The 25,203-nt window shown below is 38.2% G+C and overlaps 1 pseudogene; it reads left to right on the top strand.

Moving 5' to 3' along the window:
• On the top strand, nucleotides 1-25,203 carry LOC127122363 (uncharacterized; annotated as a pseudogene).

Raw genomic sequence — 25,203 nt, 5'->3', positions numbered from 1 at the left:
ATGGATTCAGACAATTTAGATAATTACGATCAAGAATTTTGGGAGTTGGTTGAAGAAGAATTTATGGACGACAGTGATGAAGAACAACAACTTCAGAATGAACGTCGATCTGGAAGTTCCTCTAGGCCAAAGAGAAGAACAACGGTAGATCGAGGTCGTGAAGAAGGGCACAATCGATTATTCAATGACTACTTCTCGGAAAACCCAGTATACACAGATGTTCAATTCTGAAGAAGGTTCAGAATGCATAGGCATGTATTTCTTCAGATTGTAGATGCCCTTGGAAATCATGATGAATATTTCCAAATGAGGGTCGATGCAACTGGTAAAATGGATCTTTCACCATTGCAGGAATGTACATCTGTTATTCGTATGCTGGCGTATGGGTCTCCTGCTGACCTTGTAGACGAATATGTTCGAATCGGTGAAAGCACTTCAATCGAGTGCTTAGAAAGATTTGTTAAGGGTGTCAATGTTGTATTTGGCGCTGAGTATTTGAGAAAGCCTAACAACACTGATGTTGAACATCTTTTACAAATGGGGGTGTCACGTGGCTTTCCAGGTATGTTGGGTTCTGTCGCACCTCGAAAAAAATGGGGATACGACTACAAAGTGAAGCGCGATCGCACGCTCGCAATGATGGACTGAACAGAGTCGCCACCGAACTTTATTTATTCCTAAAAAGGAAAGGGGAAATATCGATAAAACCCAAGACAAAAGAAAGGATAAGATATGGTCATCGCAACCAATATCAGGGTTCGGGAGTCGATTACGCAAGGGGAATGTATTAGCACCCCTCACGTCCGTTGTACTCAACGGGAACCATTAGGTTAGTTGTGTGCGTTAGTGTTAGTTAAAATATTAGGCTTTTCGAATTATTAGGTGGGAAAGAAAGAAAGGATGAGAAAGGAAAGTTTTTGGATTTTTGACGAAGGACTAAACCTAAGTTTTTTTATTAGTGGACCTGACAAGATTTAAAAATCCTGCTCCTACGTATCTCAAAAGAGAAATCAAGGCTTACGTAGTTCTGGGTAGAAAAATGTTTGTTTGTTGGTCAATTTTAGCGAAAGCTATATTGTATTAATCGACGAAAACATTGTTTTACCCAAAACGGATGAGGAGTGGACGCATACCACACATCGAACGGATTTATAAATCTACATTCGGAAAAGCGTCACTTATCTCTACTCAACAATCGTGGTCGAAACATTGTTTTGCATCACCTTAAGACAATATATCTTTCGTTTATGAAAAAGGTTTTTTTTGATTAATCGCACGGCGGCGAGAAAAGAATTTGATTGGTTGGATGTATTTTGAGTGATGGCGAGAACTTGGATGAGCGAGATATACATCTCGAGTCCTAGTCTCAGGAGTGCGCGGTATACACCACGTTCCATTTCCATCTTTATTAGCAAAAGTGTTTAATAAAGATTAGGTATTTTAGGTTTGATTGAGAAAGGGTTTGAAGAAACCGTATTGACAATTTTAGACGATGGCGAGAGCTAAGATAGGCGAGGCATACGTCTCGAATCTTAATCTCGGGAGTGCACGGTATACACCATATTCCATTTCCACCTTTATTGAAAAAGTGTTAAATAAGAATTAGGTATTTTGAGTTTTGTTGTGAAAATGACTTAACCCTAGATCAAGTATTGATGGACGTTTAAGAGAAATTTGAATGAGTGTTTGAGAGAAAACAAAGTGGATAAATTTGGATGATGGCGAGAGCTAAGATAGGCGAGGCATACGTCTCGAATCTTAATCTCAGGAGTGCACGGTATACACCACGTTCCACTTCCATCTTATTGAAAAGGTCTTAACTATGAATTAGTATTTTTTGAGTTTTTATTAGGAAAACTGGCTTGACGTTGAATCAAGCGTTTGATGAAAGTTTGAAAGAAATGGAATAGAATAGGAGGGAGAAATGAATTGATTTGTTTATTGAGAAAATACTCGACGTTGGATCGAGTCATTATTTTTGATCTTTTGGAAATGGTTGATTTTATTCTTGTGTTAGTATCTAACTAAACAGTCAAACAATAAAGAAATAAAACAGTACAAAATTATTACACATCGGGGGAGTGGGGTACATTTTGTCAAATGGGGATTCAAAATCATGAAATAATTAAATCGGGCCCAAACAACAAATAATGCAATGTATGGGTGTAAGTGCAAGAGAACTGGCTCATTGTAAGAAAGCCCAAGAGTAAGCTATGTGAGGTTGATGGCGATGCTTAAAAAGCAATCGACTTACAAGGGTATGGAAATGAGTATTAATAACCTAAAATTAAAATAAATAGCAAGGTACTATATAGAAAAAGAAATTAAATAAAATAATAAACATAACAAATATAAACACAAAAATTGGCTATCCCCAAGTATCGAACCCCCTCCACTAAAGACAATGGAACCACCCTCTCTCCACTAGACCATTCATGATTATTTGTTATTTTAATGCTAATTCGGATAAGTAAACCAGAATGGATTAATATTAGAATTAAAAATAAAAAACTAAGATAAAATAGTCTGTTGGACTACCAAGAAAAAAACAAGAAATTAAACTCAGCCGCCTGGCTGTTGGGTTCTAGAGGCTAATGGATTGGGAATATCAAAATAATATACTAATATACACTATTAACTAAAAACACAGGAAGACTAAACGTAGAATCTTTTATAGTTTTAAATGTTGGTTTTGTTGAAAAAATAAAAAGAAAATGAATAAAAGAAAAAAAAGGTGAGAGGTACTGTAACAAAACCCAGAAGAGTTCATCGTCTTAAAACTCCCTCTTACGCCTCTCAACCACGCTTCTCTCGAAATCGCTTCTCCCAATCTCGCTCTCTCTCATTAAAACCCTCTCTCTCAATCGCACACACTAACCTCAATCGTTCCTCTCTTCGTCTCACTTTCACTCATCCTCAACCTTTCGTTCTTACTCCAGAAATCAAACACTTCAGAGAGATTCAAGCAAAAACTCACCTTCGGCGGCGGTAATGACGAGCTTGCAACTGCCTCCCTTCGCTAGCTTTCAGGTTTTCGTGGTCTCCGAATTTAGGGTTCCTTCTTCTCTCGAAATCGCGGCCGCCTCCGAATTTTTAAGGTCTCCGTTCCGTCTCTCCTTCGCCTCTATTTATCTCCACAACTTTAGGGTTTTGGATGGGTATCCAGAGATTCAAAAAAGAAACTTCCTGGAAGTGCTTTTAGGTGCTCAGAATCGGATTTCCTTCTTTGCTACTTGGACTTGGAAAAGGTAATCTGAACCTATGCTTTCTCTTTGAATTTTGTCTCAACTCTGTTTTGGGTATTTTTCTGAATTTTCTACAGCCTTGCTAATTACCTGTATTTTTACTGCAGTGAAAATTCTTGTAACCTGGAGGTTGTGGATGAGGTTGAGGCTCAACATAGGCTTGCTGGTATTGATCTTTGTCCAGGGTATTTGCTGTAAGTCGTTTCACATTTTGACTTGGATCAGGTTGCAACTTTATTCCAACTTGGTGTGTTTTTGTGCAGGTACTCGAAGGAACTTCTCCTGTCAAGGAAATTTCCACCTAATCTTAACCTGACTACATCATGTGAAACGTTTACAGGTACAGGCCTTTGCAACCTGAGTCTTTGACTATTGTGTGTTTTGGTGCATCACGATTTTCCATTGATTATCATGTAGCAGTGTTTAATGGATGCAAAAATGTTGGCAATGTTGCAGGATGGCGCTATAATGAGAGACCAGATATAACATCTCCGTTTCTTGCTGTGGAATTGACTTGCGAAAAGAGACTGAACCCTCTCGAGTTTCTTTCCATCCGGAAAGGTTTGTCAAGGATGTATCAATTCAACAATGTGATCACTAATGCTAACAAGCCATTCCATCTCTCTCTGCCACATTTCTTTCTTCGAAATTCACATTGATCTAGTGTTGTTGTTGTAGCCTGCTTGTTTGGTTTTAATGATGGCAAGTTCAATTGGAAGTAACTGAAGTGTTATGGACTGTTGTAGTTTGTTGCTTTTTGGATGCCGGTTCCGTTGCGGTTTTTCGATACATTGTTGTGGAATTTGGAGGAACCAAACTAATTCAAGAGGTTAAGGTGAGTTTTTCGATGCTGTTATGTTCTTTTCAATTTCTGTTGTGGCTTTTGTAACCGAAACATGGACTGCTGTGATGTTGCAGGTTACGTGTCAGATACTGTAACACCCCTTTTTCTACCCCAAATTATTTAGCATATATTCAGAGTAAATAAGCACGCATATAAAGAAAAGGGCGTCACATCGACGTTTTCGAAACTTAAAACTTTCAAAACCAACAATACACCTGGTCATTCAAAATAACACATTTCACTCATCATGAATATTCAAGCAATATGCGTTCGCAGCGGAAAATAAAGAATACTCATGTATTTCCTAATATGATCCATGTCCCATACCATGATCATCTCTCAATAATCACTTCAAATAAAATAAAACAATTAATGACAAAAAGCATATCAAAATAATATATGAGTTCAATACCACTAATCTACCCAGTGTTACATGACCAGAGCGTTGACTCATTACCTAATTTTAACTAAATACGGACTCTCCAACTAATCTTGAGCGAGCTACCGTCCACCTACTCCAGCAATACTACTCTGTAGTATCTGCACGATACCCATGTAAAGGTAACATTCAAACAGAAAGGGTGAGAATTCAAATCATTATGAAATAGCATAATAAGGCACAATGAATTAAAACACAATTTAAGAATTCATCACACTTGGTATAATCACGTCAATAATATTAATCAACAATCATCTCACATATTTCAAACGCACATCGCATTCACATCAATACATGCATTCAATGATCACATAACTATAGACGACTCAATACAAGACAATGTGACTCCATGCATGTGGTACCTCAATGTGAACTCAAAGTTTCATCGCTTTCCGATTCAATATCTAGAATCCAAGCCACGCTTCCGATCCGGACAAGACCAAAGCCCTACGTCTGTTTCCAATGAAGGATCACCGCTTAATACTACGCCTAATCCCAATTAAGGATTAATGTCTGCTACGTCTGTTTCCAATGAAGGATCATCGCTTAAATACTACGCCTAATCCCAATTAAGGATTAACGTCTGCTACGTCTGTTTCCAATGAAGGATCACCGCTTAACCACTTCCACAATGAAGTCGACCATACTATGAATGAATGCACACATACCAACACATATGCAATTAAGACCATCTATATACCGTCTTAACATCCCACATATCGCCATGACTCACAATTGGTACATATACACATTCATCACAACACATCAATTACGATTACATATACACATCCATAACCATCAATCATTCACAATTCAATAATGGTATACATACACATTCATACAATATATTATTCACCAATATAGGCCAATCATCAAATATGTACACATAGATCTCATTCCAAAACGAACACAACATTTAAATATCAATTTTTCACTTTTCAAACAGTGTTAACCGGTTAACGCCCTGGGTTAATCGGTTAACGCAAAACAGAATGCGCTTCTTGGCAATTTTTAACAGTGTTAACCGGTTAACGGTCTGGGTTAACCGGTTAACGCAAGACAGAATTCAATTTTCTCAATATTATAACAGTGTTAACCGGTTAACGCCCTGGGTTAACCGGTTAACGCAAAACAGAATGCTGTTCCTGCGCTAACACGAAACAGAATGCAGATTTCCCCGCATTTTTCATCGTTGGAGGACTTCCGGACCTCCGATTTTGATTCCGTAAAAAGCTACACGTTCAGAAAATTATGACTCATCCAATTATATATTCATTCACAGTTTTAACATAATTTAATCATCACAATTCAAGAGTATTTATCAAGACCTAATAATTCCAAACCATGCCAATTAAGGATTTCAACCTAAAATATGTTCCTACCCATTGACCAATCATACTAACCCATAATAATAAGGATTTCCCCCCTTACCTTGTTAATTTGATGGAAACCCTGACTCCTCTCGTTTTTCCTCTCCTCTTTCTCTATTGCTTTCAGTGCTCAAGTGAATTCTAATTCTCACTCCCTTCACTCTTACTATTTATAATAGTATTCTAGTTGGGCTTAAATCATCTAATTTAATCACTAGGTCCAATAATACCTAATATTTAAATACCTCTATTTAAATTTAAATAATTAACCACTCACTATGCAACCAAGTTAATTAATTAATTCAATTATTTAATTATTTCTCATATCCACTAGATAATGAATTAATACACCAATTAATTAATTAGCACTCCACATAATTAAATTAAAATATCATAATAATAGTATAATAAATAAATACTAAAAAAAATGGGTTGTTACAACTCTCCCCCACTTAAAAGATTTTCGTCCTTGAAAATTTACCTCAAACGAACAACTCCGGATATGATTCCCTCATCTTATCCTCGAGTTCCCACGTAACATTTCCATTGGTGACTCCGCCCCATATCACTTTTACCAAAGCAATCTCCTTACCACGAAGCTTCTTCACTTCTCGATCTTCAATCCGCATAGGTGATGTATCAACTGTCAAATTATCCCGTACTTGCACATCATCTAATGGAACAACATGCGATGGATCCGCAATGTACTTCCTCAATTGAGACACATGGAATACATCATGAAGATTAGAAAGTGATGGTGGTAATGCAATCCGATATGCCACTTCACCTATCCTCTCGGAAATCTGATAAGGACCAATGAAACGTGGCGTCAACTTACGCGACTTCAAAGCTCTACTAACACCCATTATTAGCGTAACTCGAAGAAACACATGCTCGTCTTTCTCAAACTCAAGAGCTTTCCTCCTCTTATCATGATAACTCTTTTGACGACTCTGAGAAGCCTTCATCTTCCCTTGAATCACCTTAATCTTATCTGTAGTCTCTTGAATCAACTCAGGTCCAACCACAGCACTTTCTCCCGATTCGTACCAACATAAAGGAGTTCTACATCTTCTGCCATAAAGGGCATCAAACGGTGCCATTCCAATACTCGAATGGAAACCGTTATTATATGTAAACTCGATTAAAGGCAAGAAACTATCCCAATTTCCTCCTTGTTCCAAAACACAAGACCTCAAAAGATCTTCAAGTGACTGAATAGTCCTCTCCGTTTGACCATCAGTTTGCGGATGATATGCTGACCTCAAACGCAACTTCGTACCCAAAGCACTTTGCAAACCTTCCCAAAATCTCGAAGTGAACCTAGGATCTCTATCCAAAACAATACTCGACGGTATACCATGCAAACACACAATTCTCTCGACGTACAACTTAGCAAGTCTCTCCATCGAATAATCCATTCTCATCGGAATAAAATGAGCACACTTCGTCAGTCTGTCCACAACAACCCAAATCGCCTCACAATTACTCGATGTTCTTGGTAAGCCCGAAACAAAATCCATAGAGATGCTATCCCACTTCAACTCGGGAATAGATAACGATTGCATCAAACCAGACAGCTTTTGATGTTCAATCTTTGACTTTTGACAAGTCAAACATGAATACACAAATTCCGCTACATCTTTCTTCATACCTTGCCACCAAAACATCTTCCTCAAGTCTTTATACATCTTAGTAGCACCAGGATGAATACTCAGACCACTTCTATGCCCTTCCTCAAGAATCCTCTTTCTCAAATCCATACCATTCAGAACACACACTCGATCATGACACCTCATGATACCATTCTCATCAATCCGAAAGTCACCAACTTTACCTTGGTTAATCAATGTCATAACATCGACTAACTTCAAATCTGACCTCTGACCTTCTCTAATCTCGTCAAGAATGTCACACGTAAGCTTTAACATCCCAAGCTTAACACACGAAGACGTCGCTTCACAAACCAAACTCAAATCCCTAAATTGCTCCAACAATTCAAACTCTCGCATCATCAACATAGACATATGCAATGACTTCCTACTCAATGCATCGGCTACAACATTCGCCTTCCCAGGATGATAATTCAAACCAAAATCATAATCCTTCAAGAATTCCAACCATCTCCTTTGCCTCATATTCAATTCTTTCTGATCGAACAAGTACTTCAAACTCTTGTGATCACTAAACACATCAAACCTCGATCCAAACAAGTAATGTCTCCAAAGCTTCAACACAAACACAACGGAGGCCAACTCTAAATCATGCGTCGGATAATTCTTCTCATGAACTTTGAGTTGCCTTGAAGCATAAGATACCACTTGCCCCTTTTGCATCAGAACACCTCCCAAACCCAACAAAGAAGCATTGCAATACACAACGAAGGTTTCTAACGGATCCGGTAAAATCAAAATAGGAGCTGTAGTCAATCTTCTCTTAAGCTCTTGAAAATTCGCTTCACACTGCGAAGTCCAAATGAAAGCTTGACCCTTCCTAGTCAACTGCGTCAACGGTAACGACAACTTAGAAAATCCCTCAATGAACTTCCTATAATAACCAGCCAAACCAAGGAAACTTCGAATCTCAGCAACAGACTTAGGAGCTTCCCACTGAGATACAGCTTCGATCTTCGTAGGATCCACAGAAATCCCACCGCTCGAAATCACATGTCCAAGAAAAATTACTTCACTCAACCAAAATTCACATTTAGAGAGTTTAGCAAACAACTTCCTCTCTTTCAACACCGATAACACAACCTTCAAATGCTCCGCATGATCCTCTTCGCCCTTGGAATAAATCAATATATCATCGATGAACACAACTACAAACTTATCCAGATAATCATGAAAGATTCTATTCATATACTCCATAAATACACCAGGTGCATTCGTCACCCCAAACGGCATCACGGAGTACTCGTAGTGACCGTACCTTGTCCTAAAAGCAGTCTTCTGAATATCCTCAGCCTTTACACGAATCTGATGATACCCAGACCTCAAATCAATTTTGCTAAACACACAAGCTCCAACCAGCTGATCCATCAGATCGTCAATCCTCGGAAGTGGATACTTGTTCTTAATCGTCACTTTATTCAGTTGTCTATAATCAACACATAATCTCATAGAACCTTCTTTCTTCTTGACCAATAGCACAGGTGCACCCCACGGTGACACACTAGGACGAATAAACTTCTTCTCGAGTAAGTCTTCAAGTTGACTCTTCAACTCTTTCAACTCAGAAGCGTACATTCGATAGGGAGCCATCGATACAGGACTAGTTCCAAGAACTAAATCAATCGAAAACTCGACCTCTCGTTCCGGCGGTAAATCACTTATATCTTCCGGAAATACCTCCGCAAATTCACAAACTATTGGAAGTTCTTCGATCGTCCTCTTCTCCCGAATATCCAAAGTTGCCAACAACATAAACAACTCGGCACCATCTTGCATCGATTCATCAACTTGCTTAGCAGACACACACCAATCTTCCTTAGCATCAACCTCGGGAAAACTAACCGTCTTCACGAAACAGTTGATATACACCCGGTTAACTTCTAACCAACACCATCCTCGAATCCAACCTCTCTTCGGGTTCAGGAAAATCACAACATTCTCAAAACAGGTTAACTAGCCCACTGCACTCTTGCAGGCAACAACATAATGTCCAAGTTCGATACAATTGGAACATCCAAGAGAAGCAGACGCTTCTCCCCCACTTATTTCATTCCCAACCTGCAATGGAGAATAAAACAAGCATCGACAGTGTTCTCACACACATGTCGCATACTAGGGAACAAACATAATTAAACAACCTGGCCGGACGGACCAACCAGGCTCTGATACCACTAATGTAACACCCCTTTTTCTACCCCAAATTATTTAGCATATAATCATAGTAAATAAGCACGCATATAAAGAAAAGGGCGTCACATCGACGTTTTCGAAACTTAAAACTTTCAAAACCAACAATACACCTGGTCATTCAAAATAACACATTTCACTCATCATGAATATTCAAGCAATATGCGTTCGCAGCGGAAAATAAAGAATACTCATGTATTTCATAATATGATCCATGTCCCATACCATGATCATCTCTCAATAATCACTTCAAATAAAATAAAACAATTAATGACAAAAAGCATATCAAAATAAGATATGAGTTCAATACCACTAATCTACCCAGTGTTACATGACCAGAGCATTGACTCATTACCTAATTTTAACTAAATACGGACTCTCCAGCTAATCTTGAGCGAGCTACCGTCCATCTACTCCAGCAATACTACTCTGTAGTATCTGCACGATACCCATGTAAAGGTAACATTCAAACAGAAAGGGTGAGAATTCAAATCATTATGAAATAGCATAATAAGGCACAGTGAATTAAAACACAATTTAAGAATTCATCACACTTGGTATAATCACGTCAATAATATTAATCAACAATCATCTCACATATTTCAAACGCACATCGCATTCACATCAATACATGCATTCAATGATCACATAACTATAGACGACTCAATGGAAGACAATGTGACTCCATGCATGTGGTACCTCAATGTGAACTCAAAGTTTCATCACTTTCCGATTCAATATCTAGAATCCAAGCCACGCTTCCGATCCGGACAAGACCAAAGCCCTACGTCTGTTTCCAATGAAGGATCACCGCTTAATACTACGCCTAATCCCAATTAAGGATTAACGTCTGCTACGTCTGTTTCCAATGAAGGATCACCGCTTAAATACTACGCCTAATCCCAATTAAGGATTAACGTCTGCTACGTCTGTTTCCAATGAAGGATCACCGCTTAACCACTTCCACAATGAAGTCGACCATACTATGAATGAATGCACACATACCAACACATATGCAATTAAGACCATCTATATACCGTCTTAACATCCCACATATCACCATGACTCATAATTGGTACATATACACATTCATCACAACACATCAATTACGATTACATATACACATCCATAACCATAAATCATTCACAATTCAATAATGGTATACATACACATTCATACAATATATTATTCACCAATATAGGCCAATCATCAAATATGTACACATAGATCTCATTCCAAAACGCACACAACATTTAAATATCAATTTTTCACTTTTCAAACAGTGTTAACCGGTTAACGCCCTGGGTTAATCGGTTAACGCAAAACAGAATGCGCTTCTTGGCAATTTTTAACAGTGTTAACCGGTTAACGGCCTGGGTTAACCGGTTAACGCAAGACAAAATTCAATTTTCTCAATATTATAACAGTGTTAACCGGTTAACGCCCTGGGTTAACCGGTTAACACAAAACAGAATGCTGTTCCTGCGCTAACACGAAACAGAATGCAGATTTCCCCGCATTTTTCATCGTTGGAGGACTTCCGGACCTCCGATTTCGATTCCGTAAAAAGCTACACGTTCAGAAAATTATGACTCATCCAATTATATATTCATTCACAGGTTTAACATAATTTAATCATCACAATTCAAGAGTATTTATCAAGACCTAATAATTCCAAACCATGCCAATTAAGGATTTCAACCTAAAACATGTTCCTACCCATTGACCAATCATACTAACCCATAATAATAAGGATTTCCCCCCTTACCTTGTTAATTTGATGGAAACCCTGACTCCTCTCGTTTTTCCTCTCCTCTTTCTCTATTGCTTTCAGTGCTCAAGTGAATTCTAATTCTCACTCCCTTCACTCTTACTATTTATAATAGTATTCTAGTTGGGCTTAAATCATCTAATTTAATCACTAGGTCCAATAATACCTAATATTTAAATACCTCTATTTAAATTTAAATAATTAACCACTCACTATGCAACCAAGTTAATTAATTAATTCAATTATTTAATTATTTCTCATATCCACTAGATAATGAATTAATACATCAATTATTTAATTAGCACTCCACATAATTAAATTAAAATATCATAATAATAGTATAATAAATAAATACTAAAAAAAATGGGCTGTTACAACTCTCCCCTACTTAAAAGATTTTCGTCCTCGAAAATTTACCTCAAACGAACAACTCCGGATATGATTCCCTCATCTTATCCTCGAGTTCCCACGTAATATTTCCATTGGTGACTCCGCCCCATATCACTTTTACCAAAGCAATCTCCTTACCACGAAGCTTCTTCACTTCTCGATCTTCAATCCGCATAGGTGATGTATCAACCGTCAAATTATCCCGTACTTGCACATCATCTAATGGAACAACATGCGATGGATCCGCAATGTACTTCCTCAATTGAGACACATGGAATACATCATGAAGATTAGAAAGTGATGGTGGTAATGCAATCCGATATGCCACTTCACCTATCCTCTCGGAAATCTGATAAGGACCAATGAAACGCGGCGTCAACTTACGCGACTTCAAAGCTCTACCAACACCCGTTATTGGCGTAACTCGAAGAAACACATGCTCGTCTTTCTCAAACTCAAGAGCTTTCCTCCTCTTATCATGATAACTCTTTTGACGACTCCGAGAAGCCTTCATCTTCCCTTGAATCATCTTAATCTTATCTGTAGTCTCTTGAATCAACTCGGGTCCAACCACAGCACTTTCTCCCGATTCGTACCAACATAAAGGAGTTCTACATCTTCTGCTATAAAGGACCTCAAACGGTGTCATTCCAATACTCGAATGGAAATCGTTATTATATGTAAACTCGATTGTAGCACCTCAAATTTGCACCTCCCATTTTGTACATTCATTCTCATATTAGGTCATTAACATTACATAGTCCACTGCATAGCATTGCATTGTCATTTGCCCAAGTGCAAGCCATCAGACAAGATTAGGTCAAGACTGGTCAGGAGAATCAGTCAAGCAAGCAAACATGTGCATTTCTCAAGGAAGCAAAGCCCTATGGTTGATTCAACAAGTTCATATGACCTAGGGATCATTTTGAAGTGGTTTGGACAAAGATTGGATGTTCAGAAGTCATCAGTCAAGCTGAATTTCATCTGAAACCCTAGAAAGTCAATTGTGGTCAACTGTGCATAAAATCATGGATTTGAAGGTGGGAGATGGTTTGAAAGGCTTCATTCATGTCCATACAAGTCTCATTTGACATGTCAAAGATCAACATTGAAGAATTTGAGGTCAGATGAAAAGTTTCCAAAAATAGTAAGTGACCTGTAATTTCAAACTGCCAAAAACGGAAAGGTCTTCTCCTCAAATTTACATCATCATACAAGCTTCAAATGGAATTTTGTCCAACATGAAAGTTGAAGATCTTGCTCTCACCTTTCCAAAAAGTCCAAGAACATCCATTTCTCATGTGTGGTTGGCAAGTTATGATCAAATCATTGTCAAGAATTTTTGAACTTCAAAGTGGGATAACTTTCACACCATTTGGCCAAATTGAGTGGGGTTTCTTGCTACAATCTCCATTTGACATGCTCTATCCAAATCATTCATTGCATTTCACCAAAACTCATCATATAAAAATGGCATTTTCAAGGTGATTTGAATTTGAAAAAGGGAGGGAAAAAGGTGATTTTCAAGAATAAGCATTTTTCACATTTTCAAGCTTCACATTTAGATATTACATCATATTTGGAGTGTGTTTGAATGTGGAAACGTGCACTGTAGCAAGGTTATCATATGCATAAGGTGTCATGACCAAATTAACATAAACACTTCATTTCCCTAATTTCCATTACATTTGGTTAAGTGTGATTAACAAAGTTGATTAACAACACCTATATATTACTAATCCTAACTGAATTTCGGATTAACACTTCATTCTAACAGATCTAGATCCAAAAATAGCAAATTCTCTCAACTTTTCTTCTTGATTTTTTCTGCAAATTCTCAAAGAGCCTTGCATAGTTCTTCAAGGATCCATCATTCACAAGCATTGTTGGAACTTCTGCAAGCAAGAACTCATCCATTTCATGCAGAATCAAGAACTGCACAATTGAGCATCATCAATGGCAGCTTGAATTTAGAGCAAGATCGAGCATAATTGAGCTTCGAAGCTCCTTCCATTCATCAACATAAGCACCATAGAACTTCTGTTTCGTGCTTACAAGTCCTGAAAACATCAAATCCAAAGCTGCATCAATTTGAAGGTTGGAATTCGATCTTTATAATTGTTGAAATTAAGCTATGCATTTGATAGATCCTTGATTGTGGAGCATGCTGAACTTTACACTTTTAGTTTTCATTGAGTATTAAGAGAGATATTGTGATTTGAAGTTTGATTATCAAAACTTATTATGTTCGATCCAAACAATATAGTTAGAATTAAGACAAATCATGTTTGGATTGTTGTTGTGCATGATGAGATGAACCGATTGGTGTATTCACTTTCAATTTCTGTGAGAAAAGTTCATGTTGATGATGAACACGATGAAGGAGTGTTGAACCCTAGCCAATTTCGTTTCCAGATCGTGCTAGATCCATTTGCCCGTGCTTTTGCATGTTTTTGATGTTTTTGAGCCATGAAGCCAATCACGCTGCGCCACATGTATTAGTGAAACGCAGCGTTTCACTGTATGGCGCGCCAGTTTTGAATGTAAACACGGCTCGAATCCAGGCTCCAGCAGTTTTCAATTTTGGCTTTAGTTCTTTTATTCCACATGCTTCTATGTTCATATCACTTGTTCACATGTTTTTTTATTTTTTATTTTCCTTAATAAATTCATATCTCATTCAATATTTGTCCAATTAATATGAGATTTTTTCCATGATAATCCTTGCCATGTCTAGTTTTTTTTGATGATTTTTATGAAAATTGTGCACATGTGGATTTCTATTTTGGCTAGGGTTTTCTCATACATGTCATTTTATGTACCTTGCTTGCTATTTTGCTCATGAAATAATGATGCTTAATTGGATGGAGCTGAAATTTTGTATGCATATTCTAGACACCTTGAGGAGCATTTTGATATGTGGTTTGTGATTTTTGAGTTTCTGGATTGTGAGATATGCTATGATCTTTGGAGGTGTGACAATTTGTGTCACACCATTTCATGTCCAACTTCTTGATTTTATGTGACATGCTTATTGAACATGAATTGAGTTGGATTTTTGCATGTTGATACTTATGAATGTTGAGAATGCTTGTGAATTTTCCTGGAATTTTTGAATGCATTTCCTATTTGTTTGATAATTTCTCCCCTGTTTGACCAAATGTGGACTTCTTGTGAGACATGATTTTATTTGATTTGTGAAATTCTTGTGGTTTATTGGATGGACTTGAAATTTGGCATGTGCATTCTAGACATCTTGAAATTTGACATAGCTTTAGTCTCATTCATTTATCATGTTTGGTTTCTGTTTTATGCTTGCTTGAAGTGGATGCATATTTTGGTGCCTTGTATGAGCTTGTTTGAACTTGGCTTGACTTTATGAATTTAATTGACTTGCTTCCTCTTATCCAATTGGCTTGAAATTTGGTGTGTAGATCATGTTATGAATTCTGTTTGACCATGATTTTTTTGGGGATTTATTGAAAGGTTTGTGAGTTGATTTGAATGGGATCTTTCTGTTTGGTCCTATGGAGTTCTAAATTGCATGCTTTGTACTCTTTGCCTCATGAAATGATATTGATTGATGATATGAATGTGAAACCACTTGGACTTGTTTCCTAATTGATTGATCTTGATTTTTGATAAGTTTCATGTTCTGTTTTGGTTTGTGCTCTCATATTTGAGCTTTGTTTCAGGTTAAAGCACAATTGCTTATGCTTGATGATGTGCACTCAATTGGAGTTGGTTTATTGTTTGTTTATGACTAACCTTGAGTTTGTTTTGTAGGTTTTGAAACTTAAGTTTGTGCCTTGTGGCTTGCACCTTTGTGCATTGATGCTTGTTATCTGTTTGTGCTGTGGACTTATAATTTTCTGTTTGACTTGTGTTTGTCTGGCATACTGATTATGTTGGATTGTTTTCAGGTACCTTAGTTGCTATAGTTCCTTTGTGAACTTGTTTTGCTTTGCTTGCTAGCTTGAGCACTGAGGTATAACATCCTAACTCCATGTAGTCTGGAAGACCTGGCCTGTTACTTGGCCAGGCACCTGTCTGAAGTCCTCCTTAAGAGGCAATGTTTGTGCTTGTTTATATTTGTCCCTGTACATATCAAAGACCTTTGATGAGGCAATTGGCAAATACAAGAGATGTGCAATCCATCTCCTGCTATTCAGTTGAGTCATCCCTCTGCTCACACCACTGTGTTGATGCATTGTGGATAGCAACCCAAGATCCTTGTACAATTGTACAGTTGATTCAGTGTCATAAGTGTAGAAGGGTTCCCACTTTCTGAACCCACACTTCATTGTCTGAAGCTCTCCCAGGCCAGGGATAAGAGTTGTGAAGTCTCATCTTCACTCACCTTTCATCTGCTTCACCCTAACTCTCAATGTTAGGGTTAAGAGCTAACATCACCCTGATACAGTTGGCTTGCTCTTGCAGCCTAACCTTTGTTTGAGCCCCACTTGGTGTGTATATAGTGTGTGCTATCTGTGATTGTTTGCTTTGCTATTGCCTGTGCTTTAGGATAGCTTGCTCCATGTGCAAGTTAGGTAGCAACCTTGACTTAGGGATGATTTGCATGATAACATCTAGGCTCGAGTCGTAGTCTCCCTAGTTGTGTCTCCCTTTGTTATCTGGTTAGGCTAGTCCTATGTCCCTGCGTAGGGGAACTACGTCGCCCTGATCCTCATACCAGATGAGGTACGTAGGCAGGAGATGAGCAGATCTCTCCGGGCGCCCTTTTGTTTTGTCTTTGTGTGTGTTAGGAGATGGATGTAAGACCAGCGATTGGCATTCCATATCCTCTTGTTGTGTGCTTGGAGTCCGGTATAAGTCCATCAAGTGGCATCTGGTTTCCAGTGTGTGTTGTTTTGGTTCGGAATCTGATGTAAGTCCAGCGATTGGCATTCGGATTCCATGTTTGCCTGTGTCTGTTGTGTTTGGTGTGCGTGAGCCGAGCTACGGATGCTCTGATTCTTCTTAGTCCAAGAAGATACGTATGCATGGGATGCGACATCCAAGCGAGCATGTGTTTTTCCCCGGTCCGAACTACTTCGACTCTGATGTCTATGCTTGATAGACTAAGTAGGCCCAGATGCGATATCCTGTCGAGTCAGTCTTGTTTGTTTCCTGTGTCTCTTTCAGCCAGTGTGTGTGTTTTGAGCAGTATCTTAGCAACCATTTTCCCTCCTTTTGTGCGTGGATCCCGTCGAGTACGACGGATGCGTAGGGGTGCTAATACCTTCCCTTCGCATAACCGACTCCCGATCCCATTCTCTTTGGTCGCGAGACCATGTTCTTTCCAGGTTTACTTCGAGCGTTTCCTTTCCCTCCTTTGGGATAAATAACGCACGGTGGCGGCTCTGTTGTCTTGTTTTCCCGTCGGTTTTTCGCGTAATGCGACATCGATTAAAGGCAAGAAACTATCCCAATTTCCTCCATGTTCCAAAACACAAGACCTCAAAAGATCTTCAAGTGACTGAATAGTCCTCTCCGTTTGACCATCAGTTTGCGGATGATATGCTGACCTCAAACGCAACTTCGTACCCAAAGCACTTTGCAAACCTTCCCAAAATCTCGAAGTGAACCTCGGATCTCTATCCGAAACAATACTCGACGGTATACCATGCAAACACACAATTCTCTCGACGTACAACTTAGCAAGTCTCTCCATCGAATAATCCATTCTCATCGAAATAAAATGAGCACACTTCGTCAGTCTGTCCACAACAACCCAAATCGCCTCACAATTACTCGATGTTCTTGGTAAGCCCGAAACAAAATCCATAGAGATGCTATCCCACTTCCACTCGGGAATAGATAACGATTGCATCAAACCAGACAGCTTTTGATGTTCAATCTTTGACTTTTGACAAGTCAAACATGAATACACAAATTCCGCTACATCTTTTTTCATACCTTGCCACCAAAACATCTTCCTCAAGTCTTTATACATCTTAGTAGCACCAGGATGAATACTCAGACCACTTCTATGCCCTTCCTCAAGAATCCTCTTTCTCAAATCCATACCATTCGGAACACACACTCGATCATGACACCTCATGATACCATTCTCATCAATCCGAAAGTCACCACCTTTACCTTGGTTAATCAATGTCATAACATCGACTAACTTCAAATCTGACCTCTGACCTTCTCTAATCTCGTCAAGAATGTCACACGTAAGCTTCAACATCCCAAGCTTAACACACGAAGACGTCGCTTCACAAACCAAACTCAAATCCCTAAATTGCTCCAACAATTCAAACTCTCGCATCATCAACATAGACATATGCAATGACTTCCTACTCAATGCATCGGCTACAACATTCGCCTTCCCAGGATGATAATTCAAACCAAAATCATAATCCTTCAAGAATTCCAACCATCTCCTTTGCCTCATATTCAATTCTTTCTGATCGAACAAGTACTTCAAACTCTTGTGATCACTAAACACATCAAACCTCGATCCAAACAAGTAATGTCTCCAAAGCTTCAACACAAACACAACGGCGGCCAACTCTAAATCATGCGTCGGATAATTCTTCTTATGAACTTTGAGTTGGCTTGAAGCATAAGATACCACTTGCCCTTTTTGCATCAGAACACCTCCCAAACCCAACAAAGAAGCATTGCAATACACAACGAAGGTTTCTAACGGATCCGGTAAAATCAAAATAGGAGCTGTAGTCAATCTTCTCTTAAGCTCTTGAAAATTCGCTTCACACTGCGAAGTCCAAATGAAAGCTTGACCCTTCCTAGTCAACTGCGTCAAGGGTAACGACAACTTAGAAAATCCCTCAATGAACTTCCTATAATAACCAGCCAAACCAAGGAAACTTCGAATCTCAGCAACAGACTTAGGAGCTTCCCACTGAGATACAACTTCGATCTTCGTAGGATCCACAGAAATCCCACCGCTCGAAATCACATGTCCAAGAAAAATTACTCCACTCAACCAAAATTCACATTTAGAGAGTTTAGCAAACAACTTCCTCTCTTTCAACACCGATAACACAACCTTCAAATGCTCCGCATGATCCTCTTCGCCCTTGGAATAAATCAATATATCATCGATGAACACAACTACAAACTTATCCAGATAATCATGAAAGATTCTATTCATATACTCCATAAATACACCAGGTGCATTCGTCACCCCAAACGGCATCACGGAGTACTCGTAGTGACCGTACCTTGTCCTAAAAGCAGTCTTCTGAATATCCTCAGCCTTTACACGAATCTGATGATACCCAGACCTCAAATCAATTTTGCTAAACACACAAGCTCCAACCAGCTGATCCATCAGATCGTCAATCCTCGGAAGTGGATACTTGTTCTTAATCGTCACTTTATTCAGTTGTCTATAATCAACACATAATCTCATAGAACCTTCTTTCTTCTTGACCAATAGCACAGGTGCACCCCACGGCGACACACTAGGACGAATAAACTTCTTCTCGAGTAAGTCTTCAAGTTGACTCTTCAACTCTTTCAACTCAGAAGCGGACATTCGATAGGGAGCCATCGATACAGGACTAGTTCCAAGAACTAAATCAATCGAAAACTCGACCTCTCGTTCCGGCGGTAAATCACTTATATCTTCCGGAAATACCTCCGCAAATTCACAAACTATTGGCAGTTCTTCGATCGTCCTCTTCTCCCGAATATCCAAAGTTGCCAACAACATAAACAACTCGGCACCATCTTGCACCGATTCATCAACTTGCTTAGCAGACACACACCAATCTTCCTTAGCATCAACCTCGGGAAAACTAACCGTCTTCACGAAACAGTTGATATACACCCGGTTAACTTCTAACCAACACCATCCTCGAATCCGACCTCTCTTCGGGTTCAGGAAAAGCACAACATTCTCAAAACAGGTTAACTAGCCCACTGCACTCTTGCAGGCAACAACATAATGTCCAAGTTCGATACAATTGGAACATCCAAGAGAAGCAGACGCTTCTCCCCCACTTATTTCATTCCCAACCTGCAATGGAGAATAAAACAAGCATCGACAGTGTTCTCACACACATGTCGCATACTAGGGAACAAACATAATTAAACAACCTGGCCGGACGGACCAACCAGGCTCTGATACCACTAATGTAACACCCCTTTTTCTACCCCAAATTATTTAGCATATAATCATAGTAAATAAGCACGCATATAAAGAAAAGGGCGTCACATCGACGTTTTCGAAACTTAAAACTTTCAAAACCAACAATACACCTGGTCATTCAAAATAACACATTTCACTCATCATGAATATTCAAGCAATATGCGTTCGCAGCGGAAAATAAAGAATACTCATGTATTTCATAATATGATCCATGTCCCATACCATGATCATCTCTCAATAATCACTTCAAATAAAATAAAACAATTAATGACAAAAAGCATATCAAAATAAGATATGAGTTCAATACCACTAATCTACCCAGTGTTACATGACCAGAGCATTGACTCATTACCTAATTTTAACTAAATACGGACTCTCCAGCTAATCTTGAGCGAGCTACCGTCCATCTACTCCAGCAATACTACTCTGTAGTATCTGCACGATACCCATGTAAAGGTAACATTCAAACAGAAAGGGTGAGAATTCAAATCATTATGAAATAGCATAATAAGGCACAGTGAATTAAAACACAATTTAAGAATTCATCACACTTGGTATAATCACGTCAATAATATTAATCAACAATCATCTCACATATTTCAAACGCACATCGCATTCACATCAATACATGCATTCAATGATCACATAACTATAGACGACTCAATGGAAGACAATGTGACTCCATGCATGTGGTACCTCAATGTGAACTCAAAGTTTCATCACTTTCCGATTCAATATCTAGAATCCAAGCCACGCTTCCGATCCGGACAAGACCAAAGCCCTACGTCTGTTTCCAATGAAGGATCACCGCTTAATACTACGCCTAATCCCAATTAAGGATTAACGTCTGCTACGTCTGTTTCCAATGAAGGATCACCGCTTAAATACTACGCCTAATCCCAATTAAGGATTAACGTCTGCTACGTCTGTTTCCAATGAAGGATCACCGCTTAACCACTTCCACAATGAAGTCGACCATACTATGAATGAATGCACACATACCAACACATATGCAATTAAGACCATCTATATACCGTCTTAACATCCCACATATCACCATGACTCATAATTGGTACATATACACATTCATCACAACACATCAATTACGATTACATATACACATCCATAACCATAAATCATTCACAATTCAATAATGGTATACATACACATTCATACAATATATTATTCACCAATATAGGCCAATCATCAAATATGTACACATAGATCTCATTCCAAAACGCACACAACATTTAAATATCAATTTTTCACTTTTCAAACAGTGTTAACCGGTTAACGCCCTGGGTTAATCGGTTAACGCAAAACAGAATGCGCTTCTTGGCAATTTTTAACAGTGTTAACCGGTTAACGGCCTGGGTTAACCGGTTAACGCAAGACAAAATTCAATTTTCTCAATATTATAACAGTGTTAACCGGTTAACGCCCTGGGTTAACCGGTTAACACAAACAGAATGCTGTTCCTGCGCTAACACGAAACAGAATGCAGATTTCCCCGCATTTTTCATCGTTGGAGGACTTCCGGACCTCCGATTTCGATTCCGTAAAAAGCTACACGTTCAGAAAATTATGACTCATCCAATTATATATTCATTCACAGTTTTAACATAATTTAATCATCACAATTCAAGAGTATTTATCAAGACCTAATAATTCCAAACCATGCCAATTAAGGATTTCAACCTAAAACATGTTCCTACCCATTGACCAATCATACTAACCCATAATAATAAGGATTTCCCCCCTTACCTTGTTAATTTGATGGAAACCCTGACTCCTCTCGTTTTTCCTCTCCTCTTTCTCTATTGCTTTCAGTGCTCAAGTGAATTCTAATTCTCACTCCCTTCACTCTTACTATTTATAATAGTATTCTAGTTGGGCTTAAATCATCTAATTTAATCACTAGGTCCAATAATACCTAATATTTAAATACCTCTATTTAAATTTAAATAATTAACCACTCACTATGCAACCAAGTTAATTAATTAATTCAATTATTTAATTATTTCTCATATCCACTAGATAATGAATTAATACACCAATTAATTAATTAGCACTCCACATAATTAAATTAAAATATCATAATAATAGTATAATAAATAAATACTAAAAAAAATGGGCTGTTACATATACCGTATAGTTCACCCGAGGCTGCTGCACCATTGACAATGGAGTCGTGGTTGAGTGAATCACTAATAACCAAACTTCCATTCACACAAAGACCAGAAGGATAGCAGAGTTAGTCACATAGCCAATTCCAAAATAAACCAAAGCAACTGGCTTCCTTATGAAACTAGCTGCAAATTCCTCCAATTCATTGTAAAGCCCAGTCGTGCTCCCATCCACCTGGATACTGTAAGTTTCCTGGAGAATACTTCTTCAATGTATCAATTGCAGGATAATGTCTTTAGATTGGTTCTTCTTGTTGTGACCATAACTTGGATTTCCCAATGCTTTCCAAGTTCTTTATACACTTGAGATGTTTGCAAAGCCAACTCACGTGTTGGGACCAAAACAATGACTTGACTAAAATTATTATCCTGATCAATTTTTTCGTGCAGGAATTCAAAATGCAATTGTTGTTATGCAGGATAGATTTACATCTTCGGTTGGTTCTTTGCAGGTCACGCACGCATGGAAAGAATTATCATGAAGGCTCTCACTTGCAGCTGCTGGATTGTCTTGGTTTTGCAGGACTATGGCTTGAAGGGCATGGAGACATGGTGTCATAGGCTGCAACATAGTTGGTAAGACCTACTTTCAGACCATAGTAAGGAAGTTCTTGCGCATAAGCCTCTCTTCTCTGAAACTTGACTTGAAAACTCTTGAAGTAAGCTTTGCTTGAATATTTATTTTGACACTTCGCTTCCTTTATCGATTTGGTAGGTTGGTTATACTTTTGTAACACGTTTCCACTGCAGGTTTGAGGTCTGTTAAATAACCGGATTGCAGATTGGTTCAGGTTGGAGAGGCTATTGGCTTGGCACCTTCAATCACTTTGGTTGTTTGTTGTGCAGCATCTGCCACTGTCTGAGCAGCAGTGAAAACAGGTTGGGTATCAACACCAGAACTTTGAAGTGCTTCTTGAGCCTTCCTGGAAGCCTCAGAAAAACTGGTGAAGCAATTTTCAGAGCCTCTTCACCAGCCTGCTGCACAATTGGCAATTCCGTATCGAGGCCAGGCTTCAAAACATTCCCAATAGCTCCAGCAACACGATGTGTTGTGTCCAAAAAACCAGAACCTACCACCTGAACCTGATCAATAGTCTGCTCCACTTGTGTGATAGAAGAAACAATTTGGTTCGTGGAGATTGTAACAGCAGCTCTGACTTCATTCATGCTTTGTTAGGCTTCTTGGTCATGAGCACATGAAAGATGATGTTGGAACAAAGGGCTTGCAACATGACATTGAAATCGGAAGCAACTTGTCTTATGGAATTGGATTGATGCTTAAATTAGTGTAGGATTTTGGGTTGTCATTGACTATGTTGGATTGGATTGGAATTGGGATTAGATGTGAATTATGGTTATATTTTGGTTGTGATTTTTTTGATGAAATTTGGGAATTGGTTGTAATGTATAAGTTAGTTGTAGGTTGAAGGTTAGGAAATTTGGGAAAAATGAGATTGAATGGACAAAGAGCTCCATGAATTTGAATGGTTTATGTAATATGTGTGAAATTGTTTGTAACTTTGGAATTGAGCGGTGGTTTTGAACATGTGAACTGAAATGGTTTATGTAATAGGATCCCACATGTAATTGTGACTTGGGATTATGTAATGAATGTTCATTGAATTGTATCGAATGGAATTGGATATATTGAATGAAAGTTTGAAAGTTTGAATGAATGGTAAGGTTATGGTTATAGTTTGAACTTGATTGAAGTGATTGTAAAGAATAAGAATGGGGAGACCTTGGTTTATGAAATGGGTGTTTTGGTTATAAAATGGATTTGGATTTTTTTAGAAATAATCCAAGACTAATCTAAATGTCAATTAAAAAATCAAAACAAACAATAAAAACCAATTAAAATCAAATTAATCTATAATTTGTTAAAACTACTTTGATGTCAAATTCTAACATTTATTTGGAAATTAAAAATCAATTAGAATTTGAATCATTAGTAAAAACACAATTAAGATTAATTTGAAATTCGGAATTTAGGCTTAATTTAAAATTAAAATCAAATTGAAAATAAAAAGTCAAATAATTAGAACCCATTTTATAATAAAAAAAACACCATGACCAAAAAGCCTAGATAATGACCAATGTTTATCAAAAAATATGGATTTGGGAATGGACGGTTGCCTTTGGTCATGAATGTATGCAAATGAACTTTAGGCCAAGTGCCAAATGAAAAATAATAAATAAAAAAATGGACAAATTCAGGACCAAAATCGGGGTATGACAGGTTCCATCGATTGTATGCATTGGGTATGGAAAAATTATCCTGTTGCATGGAAAGGACAATTTTGTCGAGGTGATCATGGTAAGCCCACAATCATGCTTGAAGCAGTGGCATCACAAGACTTATGGATTTGACATGTTTTTTTTGGTATTGCAGGTTCAAACAATGACATTAATGTGCTAAACCAATCCAGCGTGTTTAACGATATTTTGGAAGGACGTGCTCCCAATGTGCAATATACAATCAATGGGACACCATATAATATGGGGTATTATTTAGCAGATGGTATATATCCCGAGTGGACTACATTTGTCAAGACTATTTCAATGCCACAGGGAGAAAAGAAAAAATTATTTGCTCAACATCAAGAATCGGCTAGAAAAGATGTGGAGCGAGCATTTGGAGTGCTTCAATCTCGATTTGCAATTATACGTGGCCCAGCGCGTGCTTGGCACATGGACACTCTCAAGCATACCATATATGCCTGCATCATATTGCACAACATGATAGTGGAAGACGAACGACATACGTATGGAGGTAATTTTGATTACTCTTATGATAATGTGGATATCAATAACTCAACAACTGAAACATTTAGCGGTCCTCATTCGAATCTTGCAACAAGACTACAAAGAAGAGCAAGTATTCAAGAAAAACAAGTTCATCGTAAACTTCAAGGAGATCTAGTCGAATATATTTGGGAACGTTTTGGACATGAAGATGATGAAATTTAA

The sequence above is a fragment of the Lathyrus oleraceus genome, chromosome 2, assembly GCF_024323335.1.
Source record: "Lathyrus oleraceus cultivar Zhongwan6 chromosome 2, CAAS_Psat_ZW6_1.0, whole genome shotgun sequence".
NCBI classification, from domain to species: domain Eukaryota; kingdom Viridiplantae; phylum Streptophyta; class Magnoliopsida; order Fabales; family Fabaceae; genus Lathyrus; species Lathyrus oleraceus.
This window is presented reverse-complemented; position numbering and strand designations above follow the sequence as displayed.